At 42.6% G+C, this 25146-nt stretch overlaps 1 long non-coding RNA gene across 1 annotated transcript; it reads left to right on the top strand.

Moving 5' to 3' along the window:
* LOC311218796 lies at positions 1 to 25146 on the top strand. The gene is made up of 4 exons (XR_014619129.1): positions 1 to 142; positions 21735 to 21864; positions 24005 to 24082; positions 24780 to 25146. It is a non-coding gene; the product is annotated as an uncharacterized lncRNA (long non-coding RNA).

Genomic DNA, 25146 nt, shown 5'->3' with positions numbered 1-25146 from the left:
GAAAGCCGGGTGCTCCCAAATTGCATTTAGGGTCCTACGTAAAAGTTTTGCTGGTTTTACAAAGATGCTCCACGCCTGCAGCTTCTGCTCTTGGTAGGAATTTCGGGCACTGAAAACTTTGGAAAAGCTGGATACTTTAAAGGTAGGTATCACAGTAGAAAGTGTAGGAATCTAAATTTAGACAATCAATTTCGCAGATAACCTTTGGACAGATGGCGAAAGTTTAACGTCTCTGGTGCTGGATGGAACAGGAGTTTCGTGTAACCCAGCTCAAGCAGCGTTCCAATAAAGGAAAATTGTATATTTTAATTGCATACTTACCAGGCTGGGAAGGTTGAAGTGCTTTATTTTAAGAACCTCCACAAGAAGTGGGAGAACTTTTTAAAAGCATCCAAATAACAAAATTATTTTCCAAGTGCTGACTGTTTCATTTTTATAGAGAATAATATTAGCTTGCATTGATTTCGTTTGTCTTCTGAAGAAAGAGAAGAGGTAGAAAGCGAACATTTTGTGACTCTTTAGGCACCAGTTATTCTGACTGATTTTGTTCAAAAAACCTCCCTTTGGAGCTTACAGCCAGCCTGCTATTCGGCCTCGTTCCCCACCAGTTGCCCACCCAATAAAATTTCATTAATGGGAAATGTTAGTTACGCGGGAGAGAAACTTGGAAACTTTGGGGGAAGGAGGGGGACGCTTCTTGCTCGCAGAGACAAAACTTTGCTCTGCGATTATTTTTCAAGACTTACTAGAAAAACTTTTAAAGCAGTTTTATGTTTGTCATTGTATGAAGAAATGCAGGCAGACAGCAGAGAGCTGGAGTTGGGGGAATTTTCTGGATTGGTTAGTAAAGTGAAAGGACTTTTATTTTTTCTTCTTTAAAAACAGAATTAAAATAGCACCCCAGCTCAGTAATGACTTCTCTGAAAGTTAAAACAACTCTTACGCAGTTGTTTCTTCTGCCTGTTTTAACCAGGCTGCCAGAATGGAAACGGGACAAGTTTTTTTTTTTTTTTTTTTTTTTTTTTTTTTTTTTTTTTTTCAGGGTGGGGGTTTGCATGTGTATAGCAGTGCTGTGTACGTCGAAACCTGCTCTTTCCGAATTTGCTACACCGTTAGCGATAGCCACCGGCGTTGGCCATTAATTCTGTGTAATCCTCAGTACTCCTGTCCAGCCAAGGAGCTGTAAGAGAGAAAGGCAGACCTCTTGCTTTATGTTGTTTATTTTCAGATCTGTTTTATTTTGCTGAGTTTTTAAGGGAAGCTGTAGCAGCAGAGCTGGTGTTATAGCAAAGGCAATAAGCAACTCTTCCCCCCCTCGGAGAAGGGGTGTTGGGGTGCGGAGGGGAGCGAAGGCTGCTGCTTACTAACAGCTCTGAAATTTCATTTGCAGAAATGGTTTTCCTCTATTAAAAAAAAAAAAAAAGAAAAAGGCAAAAATAAAAAAAATAAAAGCCAAACCTAGCAAATTGCAGAAGAGCTCCATGCCTGTTGCCACAAACCCGTAGATCCGAACTTGTGGTCATATTCCACACAAGCTTGTATCTATAGGTATGTGTCTGTCTGGCAAGTGCACAAAGTGGTGTGTTTCTGCATTTCAGCTGGCAATGTTGAACTCTGCTGTTTGTGTCTTCCGTCTAACCCACTCTTCCCTCCTCCCGTTTTCCTTTTAAGAGATACAAAACGAGAGCTGCAAATCGTATTCTGCAATTATCATATCAGTTTTCAGCTTTGGTTAGTGTTAAAATACACGCAGACAAGCCAGCAGCTCGTTTGTGCCTGAATAAAATGGGACGGGGGGGAAGGTATTTGCCATCAGCCCGAAGAAATGAAATCTCAGCTACGTTACCCGCAGGTCTGGCAGTGGGGCAGGGGCAGAGGTGGCTCTTAGGCTGTCGAACGCCGAGGTTGTGGGGACGCGGGGAGAATTGTTGCATTGATAAAGTCACGGGGATCCGTTCTTCGCTTCGTGACGGCGATTTGTTTGTGAGCAATAGGCGCCTCTGCTCGTCTTTATAGCCAGTAACTTCCAATCTCCGGACACGCTGCAGGCTTGCAGCTCTGTGGCAGAGCAGGGATCGCCCCTCCAACTCCTCGCTCCCGTTAAAATTAGTTTAGTGTAGAATCCTGTTCCTCCTAATTTCACGGCACTTAATTCTTTTCAAATAGTTTTTAAGGGGGAAAAAAATCACGCTATAAACTCCAAAAGATTGGTAGAGCAGGGGAAAAAAAAACACGTAAGCAGGCAATATAAAACCTGCTGCGTAAAACTAACGTTTTTCAGTTGCGAAAGTGGAACAATTATTTTTGAAGAAGTTTTTTTAAAACCCCAACATACAGATTCTGTACAAAAATAATTAGAACGTGAACTCAAAATAAAGTCTGACTGTTTCTTTCCAGCAGCTTTCAGTGTTATTTCTACCCAAAGATTTGGTCTGTATTTCCACTTTTAAATTTCTCTGTGTTTGAACTTGGCTGGTTTGACACATGCTGCTGCAGTCCAAAAATGTTTTTTTTTTTTTTTTCCCCTTGCTGAATTTCCAGGGTTTTCTATGTGTTTTCTATTTATTATAGAAACATAAAATGATGGCAAAGAAGGCATCTGCTAATAAAATTGCAGCCTAACTGCTTTTCTTTCTCCCTGTGAATTAAACTTGTTTTTTTTTTTCTGTTTCTTTCAAAAAATGCACAGTTGGCCATTTTATGTGACCGTGCATTTCAGCAGGCAATATTCCCCTCCTGCACGTGTAGGACACCAAGTTGGGAAGCTGTGGCTGCAGTAGGTGTGTGGTTTCCAGCAGATCTCCTGCTGCTGGCTGGGCCGTGCGGTGCTGTGCAGCCTTTTTTTGGCACCCGTATCTCTGGTCTCGTGGGCTCCAGGTGCTTCTGTGTAGGGCCTGTGGCACGTGTCCACAAGCGGTGCTTTGGTTCTTTGTAAAATGGACAGTAAGAGGTGATTGAAGAGGGTGAAGGACACATCTCTTCCAGGCAAACGTGTCTCAAGGCCACATTGAAGCGGTGCTGCGACATGCTGCCCAGAACATGGGCCCTGGGTCAAGATCTCCCCTGGGCATTGCTTGCTATCACCCGTGTAAGTGCTGGAGGCTCCCAGTGTCCCAAAACTTCCCCGGTGCTGGTTCCTGCCCCTGTTTTCCCCTTCGCTAGTGGATGTTGCTTCAGCCGCAGTGGAACGAGCATCATTCATCGTGAGCTAGGACAGAGGCAGGATGAGGTTGCATTTACTGGTGGCAGTGAGATCTGGTTTTGCTAGAGGCTTGCCATGGTTTTTGTTTGTCTGCTTTTATTATTGCTCTTATTATTACTACTACTATTTTATTTTAAAACACCCTAAATATTCAGTGCCTTAGATTCCTACATTTACGGCTATAAAGGAAGTCTTGGTTCATTTAGTCTAACCTCCAAAGAGAAATCTGGCCAAATGCAGTTCCCACTATAAGGCGTACGTCTGCATGGTGGCCTCTTCCTTGGAAAGCCATCCGGAGACGTCAGGCACCTGGCAGAATATGCTGAGAAAAGCCCAGAAATTGTCACTGATGTTTTTGGAGGCTGGCGCTTCAGGTGACATTGCTCTGAGAGTGCCAAGAGCCTGTGGGAAAGGAATTGGGCAGATGTGCTGCAAAACGAGATGCTCCAGTTGGGGTTGTGGAGGATTTGAAAGCATATTTTTGGATTAGAAAACGAGTATTTGAATCTAGGGAGAGGAAAGAGGAAACAGGCTTTTCTTTTGTACCATATTTCGGTGCAGTCTCTCACCGACTATGTTGGGATCTGCTAATCAATATCCAGCTTTTTTCCTTTGGGTGAGAGACTTGATCTGCACGTGGCTGGATGCTTAGCAAGCAAACTGCAGAAATGTGCCTCTAGGCATGGGACTGAGGTGTCGGCCGTGCTGCTGGGAGGAGAGCTGCTGCATCCTGCTCTGAGGCTCAGCACGTGTGCTGGGGCTACTGGTTTTCTGCTGCTGGCAAGGAAAAAGGGGCAGCTCTGCTTGGAGGTGCTGTGGGTCCTGCACAAAGAGGCCTCTTGGACACCGTTGTCTTCTACTGCTGCATGGCTACAGGGGAGATGCCGGCGTGGGCACTGGTAGGGTGAGCATTTGTGTCAGGAGCACCAGCATCGCTCTCTGAGCACGGCAGAGCCCTGGTTTCTGACGTGTAGCTCAGGTCTTTGTACCGGAGTGCTCTGTTGCTATACCTGTTCACTTGATGCTGCTAAAACTGCCTTCAAGGAACCAAACGTAGTTCTTAGCATGGCCTGGCTCCAGCTTCTGCCTCCCTGCCACTAGCTCATGTGCCCTTCCCCTCCCCTCTTCCTCTTCCTCTTACATTTTACTATTTTTATTAATTTAATTTAGCTTTTTTTCTCATTAAGGTATCCCCACCTTTTTTAACCCTAGCCTCTGATGTTCTCCCTCTGCCCTTTGTTTTTCGGCTCATCTTTTCGGGAAGCACCGTGTTGTGTTCTCAGCGTTCATTTGTGTTTCTTTTCTGCTGGTTGTGTTTCACTGCACTTCATTAAGTTTTAGAGTGAAACTCGAGTCTGACAAAATGATGTGAAGAACCTTGAAATGCATCTTCCCTTTAGGATGGAAAAAAAAAGCTAATTGGAGTCTGTAGAGCTTCTACCTGTATTTTCCTTAGCATTTTTTTTTTTTCCTCACTTTGCTGATAAGGAGCTTGTGTTTATGCAGCAGCTTTGATCCAAGTGCCATGCAGGGTGCACGGAGATCTCTTCATCAGTCACTGAGTTGCAGCGGCCGCATCGCCATGCACAGGCATGCTGCAAAATGGCTCAGGGCAGGAAGTACTGGAAGCTTCCCCCAGTTTGCTGTTGCAGAGGAACTTAAGGAAATAGAAGGCAGTCGCTGTAGCTGGCAACAACCCAGAGCATCTGCACATAGACTGTACCAGGAAGGCCTTGGGGACATGAAAAAATCACAATATCCTCTCAAAAAAAACCGTGGTACCTTAATTAATGCAGTCCCATTCTCTATCAATATGCAGCCATTGCTTTAGTGCCTCCCAAGAGGGGAAAAAAATGCCTCCTGTAGAACTACGTGGCTGTGTCTGCATCTGCGGGAGCTTTACTACAAGCGTGTTTCATTTTGCCAGAGTTACAGTTTAATCCAGAAGCAGTAGTTCTTGTCTGAGGAAGAAAAACAAACCTCTTCCAAAGCAAACTCTTCTTTTTCTTCAGATTTGGTAAACCGTCTCCTTCTCCCTCAAAACAACAAGACTGTTTCTCGTTTCTGTTAATGACATCTTTCCCTGAAAGCTCTTGTAATGCTGCTCGCAGACGAGCGTGTTAGATGGCACCCACTGGGGTGCAAAAATTATTTCACTTGCCTGCTCCCCCTTTTCCCAGTCTCGTCTGGTGTGGAGCACAGTAAGCCCTTGTCAGCAGAGAGGAGCACACAATAGCATTCGGGTAATTAGTATAACCATATGCAGTGGCAAATGGGAATCATGATAAGCAGAATGTAATTGTGTACCCTGGAATTTGAACCTTATCCAAATACTCTTATTCAGATAATCAAATCTGGTTAAACTCTTAAAAGGCAGATAAATAACTACTTCAGTAATCTGATTTTTTTTCCCTTTGTTTATTTGCTTTTAATCAGCGAGGGAGAAAATAAGGAGAGGATGTTCTTAGACACGGATGTTTGAGAGGCAGACACCTTGAGCCAGGCAGTCTCCATAACGTAGGTGACCTGAAGGAGGAGAGGTGTCCTCGGTTGAAGATGCTCGGTATCACTGTGAAAAGCAGCCTTGCCATGCCACCATGGAAGTGGCACCAGGCTTTTATATGGCTTTCTGGTAATCCCCTACGAGTTCTTTTACTTTCTGTGTGTGCAAAACCAGCGTTGGCTCCAGGTCCTCAGCGTGCTGTGCAGGATCTCGAACAAGAGTGTTCAACCTGGGCTCGCCGAGCTTCACACCAAAACCAGAGGGCACTGCTGAAGCACAGGGCAGGCCTTGGGCAAAAAATACGAGGTTTTGGGGTCGTCTAGAGTTGCTGCTGCTGTGCTCCAGCTGCTGACAAAAAGCTATGTCTGGTTCAGGAGCGAGAGTGTGGCTACCCTTCCCCTAGAAACTACCAGATATTGAAATGTCATGTTGAGTAAATCTTCAGATTGCTGTAACTCTTGCTAAAAATTCAGGCGCAGACCATTTTTGTAATGCCTTGAAAAATTTTGGAGAGCTTTCAAAATATTATAGTTGCTCTGGTTTTCAGCTGAGCCCAGCTGAGGAGACTTCTTGCCTTAACTTGCAGGCTCTTGAAGTTCCCGACCTTCTTAGTCCACCTGCCAGGCTTCCAGGAGAGTTCTCTGAGCCTAGAGATAAACTTTGAACCTCTTGAGGTTCCTCGTCACAACCAAGTCCCAACAGCAAAGTTGCATTGAATAAAATTGACGGGGAGAGCTGATCAGTAGGAATCGTGTCAGCATTTCCATTGTAAAATCACGTCAGGCTGAGGTTTTTGAAAGTCCTCTCTTTAACGGATCACTCCAGGCTGAAATTTAGCAAACAAGATTTCAGACCTCAAACTGGAACAATATCATTTGTGGGTTTTGGTATTTATTTTTTTTCTCAATGACTTCAGGAAGTATGTTTGCTTCATGAGGATTTTCTGCTTCCCACCCCCTCCTTGGCTAGCCCTGCAGCAGCCTGCCTGGGATCTGAAAGTGAAGGTGGGTTCTTCCTCTTTCAGTATCCTTCAGAGCCATAAAGATTCAGACCCACATGTCAGCTGATGATTTCACTGCTGGTGATAACAAAACAGAGTTCTGCTTTCTTGAACACATTTGTACTGGGCTTCCATTGCTGGCATCGTTGTTATCTTGACCCTGTGAAGTCAATGAGTGGTCTGTAAACACACACAAGTGTGGTATAGCTGAAGGGGCTTAATACATGGGGCACTATTTTCTGTGTCATTATAATTTGGGAATGTTGTACCCTCTGAAGAGCAGCTTTTCTGTAGAACATGACTAAATTGCTGCTTTGCATAGAAGAAAGTTTTAGGAAAATGGAGTATTCTAGCCTTTAAATCCTTAAAATCAGCGCTGGATTTGAATTCTGCTAGTTGTCTTGGGAAATTAAATGTAAAGCTTGGATTCATCTAGCACAGAATAAAGGAAGCAGGTTTCTGAGATCTGCTCTCACCTGAAGTCCATGAAGGGAACACGCAGTAAAACAAGTGACACTTCTGCGCAACTCCTAGTCCAGACCAAGCCTGCACCTTGATCTCAGGTCTTCTGAGGTCAGTGGCATGGGCTGCCATTAATTTTGGTGACAAAAGCCCCAGATCTGGCTGGGAGGAACTGCTAGAATGAAGTGTCTTCCCCATTTGAAAATCACCGAGCACGAATGCTGTCTGTTCCTGCTGGAGGACAGGTTTTCCCCCATGTTTGCTGCAGCCACGGCGTGTATTTAACGAGTCAGAGTTACACAGAGTAAAGGGCATCGTTTTTAGATTATACTGTCGCTTTAAAATAGAACTGGCTGGGCTGGGACGGAGATTTCCTTTTGTCCACAGACGTGTGAAATCATTTTTCAGATTCTGAAGCAGCGAGGGGCCTAAAAGGGTGCACGAACAATAGGCGCTGGGGCACATGAACTTATATAGGAACGCACGGCTCTGTGTGATGCCATTCTCCCTACCACTATATTTCATAGGAACTTTTATGACATCGATATGTATCATAATTGAACATTGTCATTAGATTACATATTTACCCTAATTACATAATTAGGTATGATTGTGCTAATTGGGTAAAGACATAATTGACTAAAATCACCAGAAAACAAACAGGGAGAGTCACACCACCAAAAGAAAGTGTCTTAATAGACATCGGTGCTGTGAGTCTCTCGTGCTCTCACCCTAAAAGAGGAATCTTTATGGCTTGTAGGTAGTTCTCAACTAGCCAGGCACTGACAGATGTAGGGAAGGTGCTGAGGTGATGGTAATTAGGTGACTTCTGTTTTAATATTAGGTCTCAATTCCTCATGTCAGTAACAGCAGCAGATATTGTAACTGATGGCATGACTAGATGTGCAACACTTTTCTTTTTTTTTTCTGCTTGAAGTTACTGTTCCTCTGGGGTGCAAACACACTTTCATCTGTCCGAGCTTCATCCGAGTTCAAAGTGGTGATAGCAGAGTATCTAATTCTGAGTCCAGGCTCTCATAGATGGGGAAACTTGCCCGGATAATTTCTGCAGCAAGTCGTGGAGGTGTCTGAAAATTGACTGGAGGGTGAGCATGGTATCAGACCCTGGGACAGAAGCTACTTGAGTGTTTATAAATGCTTTATCTTAGTCTCTTTTTTTTTTTTTTTTTTTTTTTTTTTTTTTTTTTTTTTTTTCTCTGTAAAGTAGCTCTCAAGCAGGCATAGGTTGTATAAGGTCTACATAAAGGCTCACTTATTACCATTGTATTTGTGCAGACTGGCTTTGGCATAGGTGGGAACTTGGACGAGAGTATTTTATTGGTGAGGGCCTCGTCCCAGGCACGGACATGACCACATCTCGGTGGTCGTGGTGCTTGCAGTGGAAGGACGCGTGCCAAGCGGGGCGCAGCTCCCCGGCTCGATATAGCGGCGAGGGAGGGAGCGAGAACGCTCCTTGACTAAGTGCCAGCACAGAGCTGACAGCTCAGGGATTTGTAAGTGTGGCGATGAAGAGGAAGTTGAGGTTGCAGTGGAAGGGAGGCAAGGAGAGGTGGCGAGTCAGGAACAAAACAGGCACGGTGGCATTTGCCAACCTGAGGAAAAATTAGGTTATTTAGGCTCAACTTGAGTGTGTTGCTCATAAAGAATTTTCTCCTACATCTATGAAAGGACCTTTAGTGAGCTGGGAATAAAATGAAACAAAGCAAATTTTCTTCCCTACTATTTTGGAGCAAATTCTTGAAGGATTCTTTGTTCAGCTCAGCTTTATAACTGCCTGGTCTGCAAAGCGTGCCTTTGTCAGTCTCATCGCAACGGTGATGTTAACAGTGCTCTCCTTAATTATAATGATCAGATACGAGTAATCATTTTTAAAAATGTTTCAAATTGTGTAGTATCTAACATTTATGGCAAAATTGAGATGCAACAAAGATAAATTGTAGTAAAAATGAGGAGCTTATCCATGTGATACTGAAATGATGTAGTTTATAAGTAAACTGCATTAGCTGCAGAATGGGATATAGGACATTTACAAGTCAAAAGGGGAGCTACACCTCCTTTGTCACATTGAAAATGAGTGGGATTTGAGATCTTCTGCCACCCTAAATGGGAACAGGTTCATTGGATTCCATAGAGCTCTACTGGTTACATCACTGGATTTCATGTCTGAGGGCAGATTTCAGTGCACAGAAAGGATGGTATTATGTCAAGGAATTGGGATGGTTCAGGATGCTTTCAGACAGCAATAAAGCTCCTGGTTGGAGAGCAGGACCAGAGAACCATGGTTTCGTGATCCAGTTTTGTGGTTGGATCATTGTGCTTAGAAATAAAACGGTTAACAGTGACTCTACTGTTATGGTACCACACTGTGCTGTTAACTAAAATAATGTGTTGGATTTCCAGAGCTGAGCAAACTTTCCTGAATGTGGAGTCATTAGAAAATTCAATAATCCTATCAGCAGCATGTACATTTAAACCTTGCAGAAATACTGTTTTGTTTTGTCTTTCCCCCAGATATTCTTCCACTGTTGCACGCTGAATTCCAGAGTTATTTTATTTCTCACCTTCCTCTTTTTTTTTTTTCCTTTCCTTCTTCTTTTTTTTTTTTTTTTTCTAGACAGGTTCTGAATACAATGGTAGGGCACTGGCTTTTTCATAATCAGCAATGCTACTTTATCCTAAGAAAATAGGAGCAACCAAGATGCTATCTGTTCAGCACAGCTCAGCGTTCGCTCATGAGGTTTGATTCCTATGTAATCCCCTTCCAGCACAGAGCTGCTGTGCCTGAGGATGCATTCACCTGAGAGGCAGGATCTCAGGACCGATTCAGTTCCACTGTTTGCACTAGCATATTTTAAGATGCTAATCCCTGTTTGTAAGCTCTAATAAATAGGCAGCATACTGCTTTAAGCAATAGCTTGGTGGGTAATGGGAATGAGTCACAAAGATAACATCCTGGTTGTTTGACTGTGAACTAATACAAGTAAAAAATGTAATGTGTTCCTTGTTAAGGGAGCACCGTCTTGTTCTGGCTACTGAGACAGGCTCAGCATTGCATTTCTAAGATTATTAATCTTAACAAGGAGTTGATGCAAGGGTAAAGTTTACTTAAAATTTACTTGAAATGGTCTACCCCCTGTTGCAGTTCTCCTAATTCCACTTCTGCAATGATCCTTTAAACATTCAGCAGCCAAGATGCATGTTCCAGGGTCAATGCTATGCATGTTCAAAAAGGAAAAGACATGTTAGGACAAATCTCATCCTAAACGTTTCTGAGTGCTTTAGAAAATGTATGCATATGTTCTGTGCTGTAGTCCAGATGCATCTGCTATGGAAGGGAAAAAGCTTTTTTTTTTTTTTTTTTTTTTTTTTTTGGCCAGGAACAAAATTCCTTCTTGTGTGAAAAGTGACCATGATCTTGTTTATACCTAGCAGTAATAACCATGGCTTATCGTGTCTTAAGTATTAACATATGTAGTGCAGAGAACTGCATTTCGTTTTGGTGTGGTTTCACCAGCAACACATCTATTACTTCTAAATTAGCGCACTGGGAATTTTGAGGACGCTTTTTTTTAACTAGAACCCCTGACATTATGTCGGCTGTGAAGTGGTGGGTAGCTTTCAGCATTTTTGACTGCATGCATCCAGGTTGAGGTAGTAGGTTGTATAGTTTAGAATTACACCAAGGGAGATAACTGTACAACCTCCTAGCTTTCCTTGGGTCTTGCACAAAGCGGCGTGATGAGCGACCATAATTCCTCAGCAATGTTTGCTCTGGACACGTGGAACAGGAAAGAGCAGGTAAGATGAGCTGGAAAACCTTTTCTTTTCTTCTGCCTCTCCAGAACTTCCAAAATGTTCATTCTGTCAGCATTTTTTTTTTTTTTAACCTACTGGTACTATATTATTGAGCATTTAGCAAATTCAGTGGACGAGTAATGCTTGTCTTCCTTTATTAGCATTCAAGAAACGCAATGTGTAACATTCCTAAAAAGCACCATGGCAACACATCAGTGTTATTGCCTTCACGGTCAGCAATCAGAAGTCTCCAAAGGTAACACGAAAAAACATCCTGGATTGTATCAGTTACTGCGATTTGCAAGCAGGTTTCCCTCTTCGTTAGTCCCTGACTGGCTCAGTTACTTCTACAACAGCAGATAAATGAGGCTGTGCCCTGGAGCTCAATGAGTCCTGGCTCACACCTTGCCTCTCGGGAAGGTGGGAGGCTGGTGCTGATGCTTCCAGATAAAACTGGTAAGGGTTTTTGTGAAAGTACCTAAATCTACACAGTCCTCGGGAGAGCTGTTCTTAGGGAATATCCAGTAATGATTACAGTTAGCTAAAATGGTGATTCTTGAGGTTTCTTTCCTAGGTTTGCACAGTTAAATTAGGTGTTTCAAAGGCTGATGCTTCTGAACATGTCCTGTAGAGATGGTTTGCTCCTCCCTCGCAGCAGTTTGGGGTAAGGAGCTGTGGAGCTGCCCCAGAATTGTTGTGGGGAGAAGGGACACAGGCTGAGCCTGCAGTTCTGGGCAAACAGGCAGGAGACCATGTTTCTAATGTATCTTAGGTGCCTAAAATGCAGGAAGTGTACCTAAATTTGTATCTGCAAATGTAGTCTACTATTTTATTAGTCTAAGTATCTGAGGCCTGAAAATCCTGTAATGCTGTGTTTGAGGACAAGAACCGAGATCTTCATGATGACAGTGTTCAGGGTTTGGGCTCTGTGGCAGCCTGGATGAGGCTGGTGGCCCTAATGCTTGGTCGGGGCCCAGAACAGGTGGCTTTTGCCTATACAGCTGGGGGATTCTGGCCACAGTTGGAGTTCCCAGAGGTAACGAGAGACTGTATGATAGTGGATAAACTTCCTAAATTACTTAATAAAAACAAAGGTAAGGCACATGCTTCACTTCCTTATGCTAATCTGAAAAATGTAAAAATTATAGCAATATTTTGAGTTTTTTTTTTTTAATTAAGTAAGCATTTTTATTTTTTATTTTTTTCCTGGTAAAATGGCCCTTAAAATCTTAAATATCTGCATAACCTTGTTTACTGAATGCAAAGAGAAGATGTTGGTTTCCTGAGTGTTACTGAGAGTGGACTAGTGGGGTTTATTTCATCTTGTTTTCAAAGATGTTTTAGCTATCACTACTGCATTTTGTAACTCTGCAGTTCCTTAGGACAAGGCAAGCATCAGGGCTAACGCATGACTGCTCTTGTGTCTCATGTAGGCACACGCATTAAACATATGCAGCTAGGTAAAAAAAAGAGCAATCTTTTTGGCATATTTTAGGAAGTACCTCATTTCTCTACCCCATAAATCTTTTCGTAGCTGGAAGTGCAGATTTTTAGCTGATGTGAATCCAACAAGCTGCATTGTCCCACATCCAGCATAGAGTCAATGGGCCCTGTTCCATAATGGTCAACTCTTTACCTGTCTGATAGTTTTCTAGGAATAATAATATGAATGGATGGTAACGACTCCCAAATAACTGTTTCTTTTCCTTTTTGGTTGTTGAATTTTAGACCTCCTTTATATTGGAATAAGGGAACTTTGTAAGGTTCAAATGTATATACTGTCTGTGCTAACACACATATTTGCGGCTATCAAACTCAACTTTATGTGCCAGAAGGATATGTAAATCAAATAATCTCTCTGCTCCAAAGAACAAGGAATAATAATGAAAAATGAGAATGGTCAGTGGTACTCTGGAGTTAACAATAAGCATAATTCAATGTGCATATTTTTCTTCTGAACAAAATAGCATTCCAGCTCTCCCCCTGATGAGAGGAATGTATTGTCAATTAATTAGACTTCCATCATATGTCCTCGGATGCCCTTCTATCATATGCCTTCCATATGTCCTTATGTCATATGCCTTCCATATGCCCTCTATGTAATTAAGCTTCTATCATATGGCTTCTATCATATGCCATTTAAATAGATTTCCAGGAGAATATGGCAGTGTTACAATTATGGACCTTTTGCAGTGAGTAAAGGAACAACTCATGAGCTGTAGATTAAAAGAGGAGGAAGCAAAAGCAAGGTGTCTAGCCCTGAACAGTTCCTTTAATTGCCTGTCTTGTTTCTCTCAGCTTGCACAATGAACAGACAAAAGTGTTCTAGTTTCCTTCTCTTCCATTATTGTTCCACTCCCAGTTTTTATTCAGTTAAGTCTGTGAATAGCAGGAGAGATAGTAACTGTTTTTAAGAGGATATTTCCACTGGAATGTAGAGTGAAAAAGAAACAGTCCACCTCCCAGAGAATTGTTTGTCCTATGATAATGAAATCTAAACTTTCATCTGGTTTTTGTCCTTTTAAGTCTGTAATATAAAATTAAGTACCAGAAATATCATGGTGAGAGGACCAATGAAAACGAGACAGTACGCTTTATTTGAGCACACATCCTTGTTCTCCCTTATGGACAGTGGGTGCAAATAGTATTGTGCTTTTCTTGGCATGGTGATGGCTTGGGAGATAGTGCACTAATGTACAAGAATATGTAGTGAAATGGATTCTGAATTTATTGTGGCTTATTAAGGATAAAGACCAAAAATAGGCGCTGATGCCTATATACTTAGGGAAGAAAACTGCAGGCATCCAAGGAATGATGAGGTCTTGGAATGGTTTCCAATGAAAAGACAGCCAGTGGGCTCCCTTGTTTTATGTACATTCGTGTATCTGTGCCCTCACCCTTCCCAACAACTTCGGAGACTGTTTTCTAACCCCAATCAAACGTGACAGAGGAGTGGTGACTTCCGAGACCATTCTGCTCCAGCAAGCTTTACCGAAATTACAGCCATATATCCCCTGCAGTCGGGAGGAGAGTTGAAAGGACAAAGAGAAGGTAAAATGCAGTCAGACGCGCTGATGTGTCCAAACTATAAAATGGAGAGCAGTTTGTGGTCTATGCAGGTTTACCTGGACTGAATGGATTTAATGAAGTAACGAGAACAATTCAGACAGAATCCCACTGGCAAGCAACCAGCGTGTCCCTGAAGACCTTGTACTCTGGTTGCCAGAGCATGCTAAAACCCATACCATGATGACTTCACTGCAGTTTTCACGTGCTCTGCCCAGATCAAGATTACCAAAAAATAGTCCTATATTTTGCTGGGTAGGCATGCTGCTAGTCACTATTTATAATCCAGATGTGTTCCTCAAAGATAGGTGACAGGCTTTATTTTGCTTTACTCTTTTTATTTTTAACTAACTTCTCCTTTAAAACACACACACAAAATATAACCAGTCCATATGAAAGCTCTAGGTCATCAGGGAAATTATTCTGAAAATTCGTGTTGTGGTCCTGCAGCATCATTATTAGAGTTTTCTGGTGCCACAGTCATAAACTGTGTTCTGAGGGAAGTCTTTAAGCCTCTTGTGGTTTAGCCATATCTCTTCCAACACCACTAACTTTTTTTAAAGAATAATTGCTGAAGCGTTGTCTTCAGTAGTAATTTTTCGGTTTGCTGGGCAGCAAGAAAATACTTGAAATAATACACTACTGCAAATTTTCTTTTGCTTCTGTGTTCTCGTATGGCTGTGATAGTTGTGAAAGGTGCCAGCCAAGAAGAAGGAGGGACTCTGGTTATCCACAGAAATTGGTACCTGATTACTTGCAACCCTTCAGGTGTCTTCTGAGCTGCCTCACAGCCGTCCTTGGAGAGGACCAACCTGTGACGGTGAGAAAGCTGAGGCAGGAGCTTTTTCCTGGGCCCTGAATGCTGATCTTCTGGAAAGGAAACTGAAATTCAAAAACTTTAACCGTTAGAGGGATTTTTTTTTCTCTTTCTTTTTTAACAATGCCTTTCATCTGTTTCCACACCCAGCTGAAACTATGCTGCAACACTTATGCTGCTAAATCAGATGCATTAAGTACAGTCAAATTTGTACATAAAAGTTTTGCAAGAACAGGGATGAAATAGAATGGAATGCCAGAATGACTCATTGTTTAATGAATAAGGCCCTAAGTGTTCTATTGATGCCATTTATAAATCTGTATAAAATGTATAGAATTCATGTCATAACTGGAATTCCAAGCACAGCAACCTTGTGAGCTAAATTATGATGATGATAGGGTACTGCACAAATTAATATGAATTTTAACACGCTTCTGCTTGAAAGCTGCTCAGACAGTTAAAAATAAGACAATTTCATTACACAGATTCAAAGCCCAGACCTCAGAAATGCTGCTACTCTCTCCTTTTGAAATTGTAAATTACTGAAGGAGGAAGTTCTTTTTGCGTGTGTTAGAGTCAACAAGTATAACCTATAAGGGAAAATTATGTCCTTTCAATTAGATGTAGATATTGATTGCAATTCACAGTGCAACTGGAAAATGAAAGAATTAGCTGGCATAGACCAGCTCAATATTCAGATGCTCATCTCTCTGAAATGAACAGCCTTAGGCCACAGCAGAGGTCTGAACACACATCTGTTTTCGACCAACTTTTTTTTTTTCTCATTCTTGCTTTCACCTTTCCATAGATTGGTGGTTAGATATGAAACCAGATGAAGTTCAACATTTGCAGTGTGAGTTTTTGAGATAAGTTCTGTATCCATTCAGACTTCAGTCAGAGACAAACTCGTATGTGCATGGTGTTGGGTTACCAGGATTTAACTTTTTGATAAAAGCTTCCAGTCTAAATCGGAACAGAAAGGAAATCTGAGGTTTGGAAGTTTCCCATAACAGCAGAAGATCCAAAGTGGTTTATCTGGAGTCCCTCCCTCCTTTTTTTTCTTTTTCTTTTTTAAACAAGACAAAACTTCTGGTTGCCCTGCCTCCACTCATCTGCAGGCAGTCCCAGGTGCATATATTTAGATTTATACATTCAAAATATAAAATGTGTTCTCCTTGGGCAAATCAGTTTTTACATGTAATGGAGTGAAATTAGCGTCTGTGCAATGTCATGGCCCTGTTTCTTGGTTAAATAAGTTCAAGAATCAGGTTTCTGGGGCGGATGAGGAAAGAGACTGAAATTCAGCATTGTGTGGTACATGCAGTGGCTCCTGCATAGCTCTGTCTCTCCCTGCTTCCTTCTCACATCCATAGAAAACAATTTTCTCTCCAGTTAGGTGACCCAAGCTTGTCTGAGGAGTGCTGCCAATGAGATCCCACTAGCTAAAAATATTCCAAACAATTATTTTCTTAAAAGCAGGAGAGGAGCTGCTACTGCCACTGAGGATGTAGGCACTCACCATGAGGAGGAGCTGTCAGCCTCCAGGTGGGAGCCTTGCTGGGGGCTGCAGGATACGTCCTGGAGCCACGCACAGTCTCTTGCCAGCCACCTCTTAACATACCACCACTTTTTTCTAAGAAAAAAGCCCACCACATTCATCATCACTTCTACAAATACCATTTAAAGTAGCGTAGCTGTGGCCATTACAGAGTCCTTAATTTCTGTTTTCCATCTATGTTTCTGTAGGTTCTTGTGTTCAGGTAACTGAGCTACTGCATCATGCCACAGAGGAGCAAATGTTGGGGTGGGGGGCTTCCCCTCGCCCCTTTCAGGCCACTGAGGATAAACCCACCTTGAGCGTGAGTCACCCCGCTGCCATTTTTTTCTTCCACCCTTTGCCAAGGTCTGGTGACAAGACTGTGATTTCTCTAAAGCTTGTCTTTGTTACAGGTGTGACACACAGCTCATAGGGTTTCATTATGGCTTTCATAATGTATTAATGAAATGTCAAGATCAAGTCATTTATAATTAACAGTGACGTGTAAATGTCATGTCTAACAATTGTAGTATAAGAGTATTTTTTGTGAATGGGCCATTTTTTACACGTGCAACTGACAAAGTCCAAAAAAGCCTTAACCAGTCAGGCAAATGTTTGGTAAAGAAAGATTTTTTTTTTCTTTTTCCTCATTGAATCCCTGATAGGCAGTCAGACCTTGTTGTCTGGTGTTCCTAGATCCACAGATAAAGCTTGAGCCATCAATGGAAGCTTTTTTTGAACATTTTAGGGCTTGATCCTATAATAAATGTGGAGTGGATGCATCCTGCATGGTATTGACATGAATTTCATGTGAGTACCCTCTACGTTTTGGGAACCAAAGACAGTGAGGCATGCAGAGCAGGAGCTGTACTACCAAATCTGAGGATGAGTAGCTCAAAAAGGTGCCAGCAAAAATGGGCCCAAGCATGGAGGTATCTGAATCAATGTCCCAGAACCATTGCCCCTTAGAAAGGAAAACAAATTTACATCATAATGAAAAGAAAAGAAATAATGAGGAGGTAGAGCGAGAAATTCTGGTAGTCTTGCAAAGTGAGTACAAGGAGACGTGCAGTGAAATTAAATGGTGACAAATAGAAAATGTTTTAAAAAGCAATTCTTTTTCACCGGTATTTAATTAAAAATGAACCTAATTGCTTTTAGCAGTTAATGGGACCAAGAAGTTTGCAAGCCTAGAACAGATTAGATACTTAAGTTTTTAATAACCATACGTAGAACTTTGCTAATTCGTGCTGATAACTTTCGAGCTGAGTCTAGACTTCACGTGTCAAGGTTTAGGATGAAGTGCAGCAGTTCGGGACCAGGGAAGAACCAGTGGGAAGGACAGCCCTCGACTGTGCAAAGCTGCTGACACTTGTCACTCTTGGAGAAGGTATGCTAGAGAAGTCTGGGTTCTGCCCCAGTCTGCGTCTGTGCCTTACAAAGGATTAAGCACATAGTTCACCACTGACAAATAAAATGAAGAGTTGATAGATGTTTGGCTTTCCCTTCGGCTCGCATACTGAATAACCATGGTACAGCAGCATTGAAAGTAGTTATCCAGCGGCGTGGTCCACCTGCAGCTCCTTGCAGTTGCTGTGTGTGATGGGGAAGGATTGTGTGGACTCTGTACAGAAATGAAAGCGGAGGGAGGTGAAGGATGTCTCCGGGGGCAAGCAGCATCACTGGAAGGGCTGGGTGGAAGAGCCAGGTTGGCTGGATTGCAAGTCTGCACCTAACTGTGTGTTGGGACACTTTCTTTCCTTATTAAATAATTTTCTTGGAACCCTGGTGTTACCAGAAGTAGTAAAAGTTTCAGCACGGAGGCTTACGCTTGGTTCTGCTCTCACACCCACTTTGCAGCCTGAGGTTAGAGCTGGGCTTTGGCACACAGGAGCTGGTCACACAGAGTGGCTGCTGCGGGGCAAGAGGGGCTTGGGCATGGTGCAGCACTCACCCAGCCCTGCTGCTGGGGGCCTGAGCTGGCTCTTCCCATGGTGCTGGCTGGAAACTGGGGCTGCTCGGGGACGTTCTAGCTTTGAGGTACCTACATCCAGTCCCCTGAATGCTGCAGGCAGCATTTGTATTCCTTGGTGTTAGTGAGTTCTAAGTAATTGTTGCAAGCAGAAGGTTAAACCCATTCCTGGATTAATGTCCCTGATGTGGGTGTATTTTAAAGGATTTTTTTTTTTCCCTTGTGTTTGAAGTGCCTTCTCATCTCTTCTGACAAGGAGTAGCAGTTGTGGCACCAGGGAGCGGTTTGCAATAGTGCTGTCTGCAGTCTGACAAATGCCGCAGCTTCCCCTTGGCTTTCTATTTCCTCCCGTAAGTGAGGTGGTTAGGTTTGGAGGACAGGATTTTACAAAAAAAATAAGGAAGAGAGGAAGAACAGGAAGGAAACAGGAAGGGAAGAAGGCAAGGCACAATTGCTGTCTGCTACAGATCTTGTGGTTTGAGTTGATTTTGGAAATTGCCTTTCCAATAGCTTTTGAAATATGAAAGGAGAACTTATTTATGAAGGAGAAGTTATTATTAAGAGAATGAAGATGCTTCAGTCACGTGCTTCCCTTCATTTGTATGTGAAAATGGGTACTGAGTGAGAAATTAAACAGTTTAATGGAAAAAATAAAATCAGTGTCTACTGCTTACTATGTTAGTAATGATGTAATTTGCCTACTGAATCACGTCTGTTTGTAGGGTTCAAGGATGTAAGTCACCGGTCAGCAAGCTGTAACCATAGTGCTGTAATAAATCCACAAGGGCCCTATGTTGGTGGCTGCATTGCCTAAAGGGATCGCTCAGGGCTGTACATCAGAATTAGGGACCTGCCTCGAAGTCTCCTCCATCTTCAGCTAAAGGGGCTGAAGAAATCCAAGATCAGCTGGTGCAATTTTTAGTGTAGTGTGTCCTATAATGCTCTGTTTGGTTTATTTTCCAATATTTTAATTTGGAAATTTTTAACTGCAAAATATGTATATTATCTTGGTGATGGCAAGTATTTTATTTGTGTTTTCTTGATATGTTTGTCACACGCCTTTGAAGTAGAGAATTGTAAGCCTATAGTGACTGCAGAGTTGAAGTGCTAGAAGAGGTTTTCAGGAGTAAAGAGACATGCGTGGCAAGTTTTGAGAATAACGGGATGCAAGGTGAAATCCTAACACTTGGTGTGCAGAGACCTGCGCCAGAACTGAGTCCAGGGGTGCTGAAGGGCACCTAGGAAGGATGCAGTGGACCATGAGAGCAGGGATGTGGGGTGCTTGGTGTCACTGTGAACTTGCAATCCATATTGAAGTCAAGGGTTAAATGTCTAATGTATGAATTAGTGCTAGGAATTAGGGAAGACTACTTGTGTGAAATCACAGGCAGGCTTCTTCTGCGTAATAAGAAAGCCTCGTCAAATTATTTAAAGCATAATTCTCTTGAATTTTAAAAAAGTGGGCCAGTTTTTGCTCTTAGTATGGACAGCAGGGTTTTTCTCTTTTTCCTGCCACAGCTTTAAAAGGAGATAGATCCTGTATAACACAGGCCCGAGACCCCAGTGGTAATTTGCCAGAGTAACAATGAGGGGAACATGAATCTCTCCTTTGACTGGGCATCTGAGGGAGGTTTAAAAACCCCAGACAAGACAGAAATTCACTTGTGGAGGTCGAAGTTTGTAAATCAGCCCCCTTCCTTGCTGCCAGACCCTCGGCCTGCCTCATGCCACATCACGTTACGGACGAACGTGGGCACTGCATTATATATTAGCGTGGAGTTGTCCTCAGATACCCTGCGGTGGAGAAAGGCCATTTTTAAATCTTTAATAGGGCATTAGAGCAATTTGCCTGTGATTTAGTTATAAGTGGGCAAGGAGAGTGGTGACAAACGGAGCTGGGAGGCCCTAAAATTCTTTGAATATTCCATGTTTTCCTGGAACTGTTGGGAAAAGGCTGCCAGAAAGGTCTTGGCAGGTTTTCTAGGTGGCTGGCCAAGTCTGAAGCAAATGTGGATAGTTAATAGGCTAATGCAGCTCTGGTTCCAAGTCCGTACGTATGTAACATACGTTTTTATTTAAGAAATCCCACCGCGTGGAGGAGCAAATGTAGTGCTAATATATCTTCCTGCAAGAAAATAGCAAGGGAAAAAACACTGTCATATTGTAAAGATAAAATAAAGGACCTTTTGCCCTTGCTTTTGGGGGACTCGTATTGTGATTTTAAGAAGAGAAGATGTAGGAAATGAAATCAGTAGACAGGCAGTGGCTTTCCCGAGAGGGCCCCATATTAATCGGGAATGGGTTGTGCAGCGGTAGTTTGAGCCTAAGAAAAAGGCAGAAGCCGTTCAAAGAATTGTTTTCCATTCCTAGACTGACTTTTTGTTGTTACCATGGAAGTAATTAAAAATGGCCATTAAGCAGAAAAGTGATCAAACGATGGCTTAGGACCTGGTACATGTGGACAGCCCCTTCTAGCACGAAGCATGAGGCCATCTGTGCAGGTCAGGCCATAAAAACTAGGTGTTGATAATGATCCATCCCAGGTACGGGATGGTTTGGGAAGGGTTTCTTTGTGCACCAGGGTCAGAATCGTGGTTCTCTGCAGCCACGGGCACCCAGGAATAGGTGTTTGCTGTCAGGGCTGGTGTGTGCTGCTCCTGGGAAAGAGGAGATCTGATTTCTCCTAGATGCCAGGTGAATTAGCTTTGTAATTTTAAAATCCTCTGCAGTGTGAGGGATTCTTGTTTGTGCTCAGCTCATGGGGCTTGTCTTGTTTTATTATTAATGGGGAGAAGACTGTGCACAGCCTCGACCATTATAGTGGAACGATTTATTTCTTTGATTAAGCCATTGGTGCAGACCCTGATGTTCTGCTACAGACTCCCTATGGGATCTTTGATGAGTCACTTATTTTTCTTTGTTTTTAGTCACTGTCTATAAAATAGAGGTCCTTGTTCCGCAGAAGGAGTTTTGTGAAGACAGAGGTACTGATCATATCTGAATTGTTCAGCTTGCCGTGTTCTGTCTCATACTGGAGTTGTAAGTGAGCATACCGAATATCCATATTAAAACACGTTTCATGTGGGCTACCACCATGCTGACGGATACGTTCATTAGCTGTAGAGTTAAGATTGACAATATTTATAATCTAATAGTACTCTTAGAAGAGCGCAATCAACTAGAAAAGGTTATCATTGCACTTTAAAAATCCTATTTAAAGAACGTCATTTATTACCGTAACTTAAATAACATCATATGCAGATTGTTCCATTTGTTTTCCTCGTTTTCTCTGTCGTAAAAATGTTGCACTGTCTCTTTGTGTTACAAAAACGACTAAATTTAAACTTCGGGTGTAATAGAGCCTGCGCTGCAATGTGAAGTGATGCAGAAGCACAGACTGGCACCAGGAGCGGGCAGACTGGCTGCTGCGCCTGCGTCCCGCAGCTATTTCTGGCGTGCAGAGGCTGAGCGGTGTCTGCTGGGCCAAACGTAAGTCCTCTGAGGTTGCCGTGTCTTCTCCATGCTCTGACATTCCTGCTCGCTGTCACGTGCCTCTTGATATACGGCTTTCTGATTTTTAATAACTCTCTCAACACTGGTGAAGCAACCAAAAAGGAGTTACTGTATATTAAGACCTCCGCCTCTGGTTTCACAAGAGGTAAGGGAGACTAGACTTGCGCTCAGCCTTCCCCTGCGTTAAAGTTCCCAAGCCTGTTATTTATTTGACAGCAATACCTAAATGCCTTGGCATCCTGTAAATACCCCGTGAGAGGAGACTCCTTGTCCCAGGAGCCTAAACAGATAAGGCAGGCAGAAGAGGGAGCACAAAGAGACGGAGAAACTTGCCCAAGCCACTTAGCACGTCGACCGGCAGGCCCGGGAATAGAAACAGGTCTTTTGGGTTCTTGCCACTGTCACCGCCGATTTGGGATCCATCCGGATGGTTCCGTGCCAGCCTCTGCCTGTCCCTGCACAGGGATCGGCGGCTTGTGCCCACCAACGAGCAACAGAAAATATTTTGGTGTTCTACCTTTTGGTTTGCTTCTTAAGCAATAGCTGAGACAAGTGTTCTTTTGTTGGGAGAAACATGCCCCCCCTTGTTTATTTATTTATTTATTTTTAAAAATTGTGGCAACCGTAGGCTGTAGCCGGAGTACTAGAAAAGCTGAAAAACAATTTCTGTTTGTTTTATCTTTGAAATAATTCCGCCCTCTCTTTAAAAAGAAAGTGCGTACTGGTGAGGAAAGCTGAGTCTGACGGGTCTTGGGGGATATTTAAGGATGACCATGCATCGAGGTTTGTCAGCTCCTTGTAATGTGTCAGAGCTCTTCACAAACATTAAGGCTCAGAATCGCAGCTTCCTTCTCAAGTTTATAATTCATATATTATATGAATTTATATAGGGGAAATTTATATAGGGGAAAATTGGACATAGACCGTAGGACAGAGGCTCCACAATGGAAAGGAGATAGAAATAAATCTGTGGGCTGCAAGAAGCAGGCTCTGCCCTCTGACCTCTCTTTACAGTGTGACCCTCAAGTAAAGAAACAAAAAAGTCGATTGAGGGACACCACCTTTCTCATGTAATGGTTCCATGAAATTTCAAACAAATGTCAAGAAAGAAACAAAATGCTCATCAGAGAGGAAGTTTTTGTATGGGTCTTGTAGGTTAACAGACTAATAAAGCTCCATCAATTAGTAACTGAAGTATTAAAAAACGTGTCAGGCTTTCAGGATGAAACCTCAGCTCTTAAGAATTATCACCACCAGCTCAAAATGGCCATATTTATATGAAATTTTAGTGAGGTTCTTGGAGCTTTGGTCATGTTTTGAATGAATCAAGCCTTATTTGAAACTTCTTATGGACCTGAAACCATGTGAAATATGAGGGGTTTCAGGTGCTTTATGCAATATGGAAATGGCAAATCATGCAGGAGTAGATGTAGTACATTTTTGCGTGACTTCATCCAGAGAAGTTTGAGTTTCACCTTGAGTTTTGGGGTTTGGTTAAATCCGATATGTATAGGAGAACTCACGGACAAGAGCAGCTTATGAACTCCCCGTGGGCAAAACACACATAACTCTAGGTACTGCATTCCTGCTTCTCATGCTCTTTCTTTGATAGTGGATGAATTCATCTCTGTAACCTTTCTTTTAAATCTCTGTCACATCCACTGACCTTTTGTTGAACTCCTCCCGTTTTCCCAAAGTTGGTTTTAAACTGAGGGCACTGAGTGGTGCAGAGTTCCAGGACTGCAGCACCAGGAGGTGAAACTGCCTCGTTTGTCCTTTTCCTTCCTTTCCTCACCTTGGGATAGAATTGTTTTATGGCTTTGGCACCTTACTACTTTAATTGTCCTCCATTATCTAGGAATTGATAGAGTTGCAGCTCAAAGATCTTTGAGAAACCTCTTAGCAGAATTGGGTTGAGGCTGAAAAAATACAACGATCCCCTCTCCAAGCTGAGGCACTGTCGGGGCAGTGCCTGGGGGAGGTGATTTACTGTTATATGCCTTGTTGGGTTTGGAGATGAGAGCTGGTGGGTGAGTTAGATTAAAAGGAATTGTTGGTGATGAAAAGGAATCTCCATGGCCATCAACCACAATCCACCCTCTTTGTCGACTGACAGGGCAGCCGATGAGGATAACGAGAGTAATCTGGACATAGCAGCTGTCTTCTGAGGACCTCAAAACTCTCTGTGGACACGGTAAGCTTTGTTGTGATGGTTTTATATATGGTAGGAAGCAAGACAGGAAGAGGTAAAACAATTTTATAACTGCCTTGATGTGGAATGGACAGTGGTATACAAGACAGTGACGTTCAAATTAGAAGCCTTTGGTTGTCAAACTCCTCACTTGGGAGTTCGAGCGCTCTTCTGGTCGTGCCCAAACCATGGCACTTTGCCCAACTTTGCTTTCCTTGAATGTGCCCCACACTGAATTTGTTCCCTTCCTCAATCTGTGTTAGAACTCTTTATCTATATTAGTAAATGTTTTTTCCTCTGCTGAAGATATTGTATTAATTCTTAAGCTATTCTCATATATGCTGCCCATATAGCTGAGATAGAATTGCTATTTCCTAAATAACATTTGTATGGTACAATCACACGTTTTATTTTTTCTACTACAGGAGAATGAAGGGCTCAAGTTGGTCTGTAGTGAAGTTACCGAGTTGTCTCAAAAAGACCTTAAGGTTTTCTTATGAATGCTTAAGTCCCTAAAGCATCCCCTCTGGCTGAGCATCCCTTCTCCTATGTCTTCTTTGAACCACTAATTCCAATTCATTTCAGAAAAAAATAGTAATAGTTTGGTTTTACTCTGCTTTCTCCTATAACTGTGCAGCTACCGAGGTTTCCTTTGAACCTGTGTCCACGATTAAATTCATTCTTCCTTTCTCTTTTCCAGCTTCTCTCTGCAAAATTCCTCTCGCTCCATTTCTATGAGAACTATTCCTGCAAACTGGGTCCCTAAGAGGATTAGCAAAGGGGATACCAATTTATTTATACCCACCTCAGCATGGTAGCAGCCAAACACTGTAAGTTGCTGGGTTATTAAATGGCCTGTAGCACATGAAAGAAGCTTCAATCTTCTGGGGCAGTTCAGAGTGGACAGGTGTCCACCTCACAGCTGCTCCAAACTGATCCCCAGTTTTGGCAATATATATTTTTTTTCTTTTTAACCTGTTCACATTGGTGATATGAACAGGAGTGCTCAGGACTAAATGGACCACAGGCATTTGGTCCCTTTTAAAATATAAGAACAATTTTCAGGC

The sequence above is a fragment of the Netta rufina genome, assembly GCF_964035555.1.
Source record: "Netta rufina genome assembly, chromosome: 25".
NCBI lineage: Eukaryota > Metazoa > Chordata > Aves > Anseriformes > Anatidae > Netta > Netta rufina.
The sequence above is the reverse complement of the archived record's forward strand: the minus strand, read 5'-3'. Positions and strand labels throughout refer to the sequence as shown.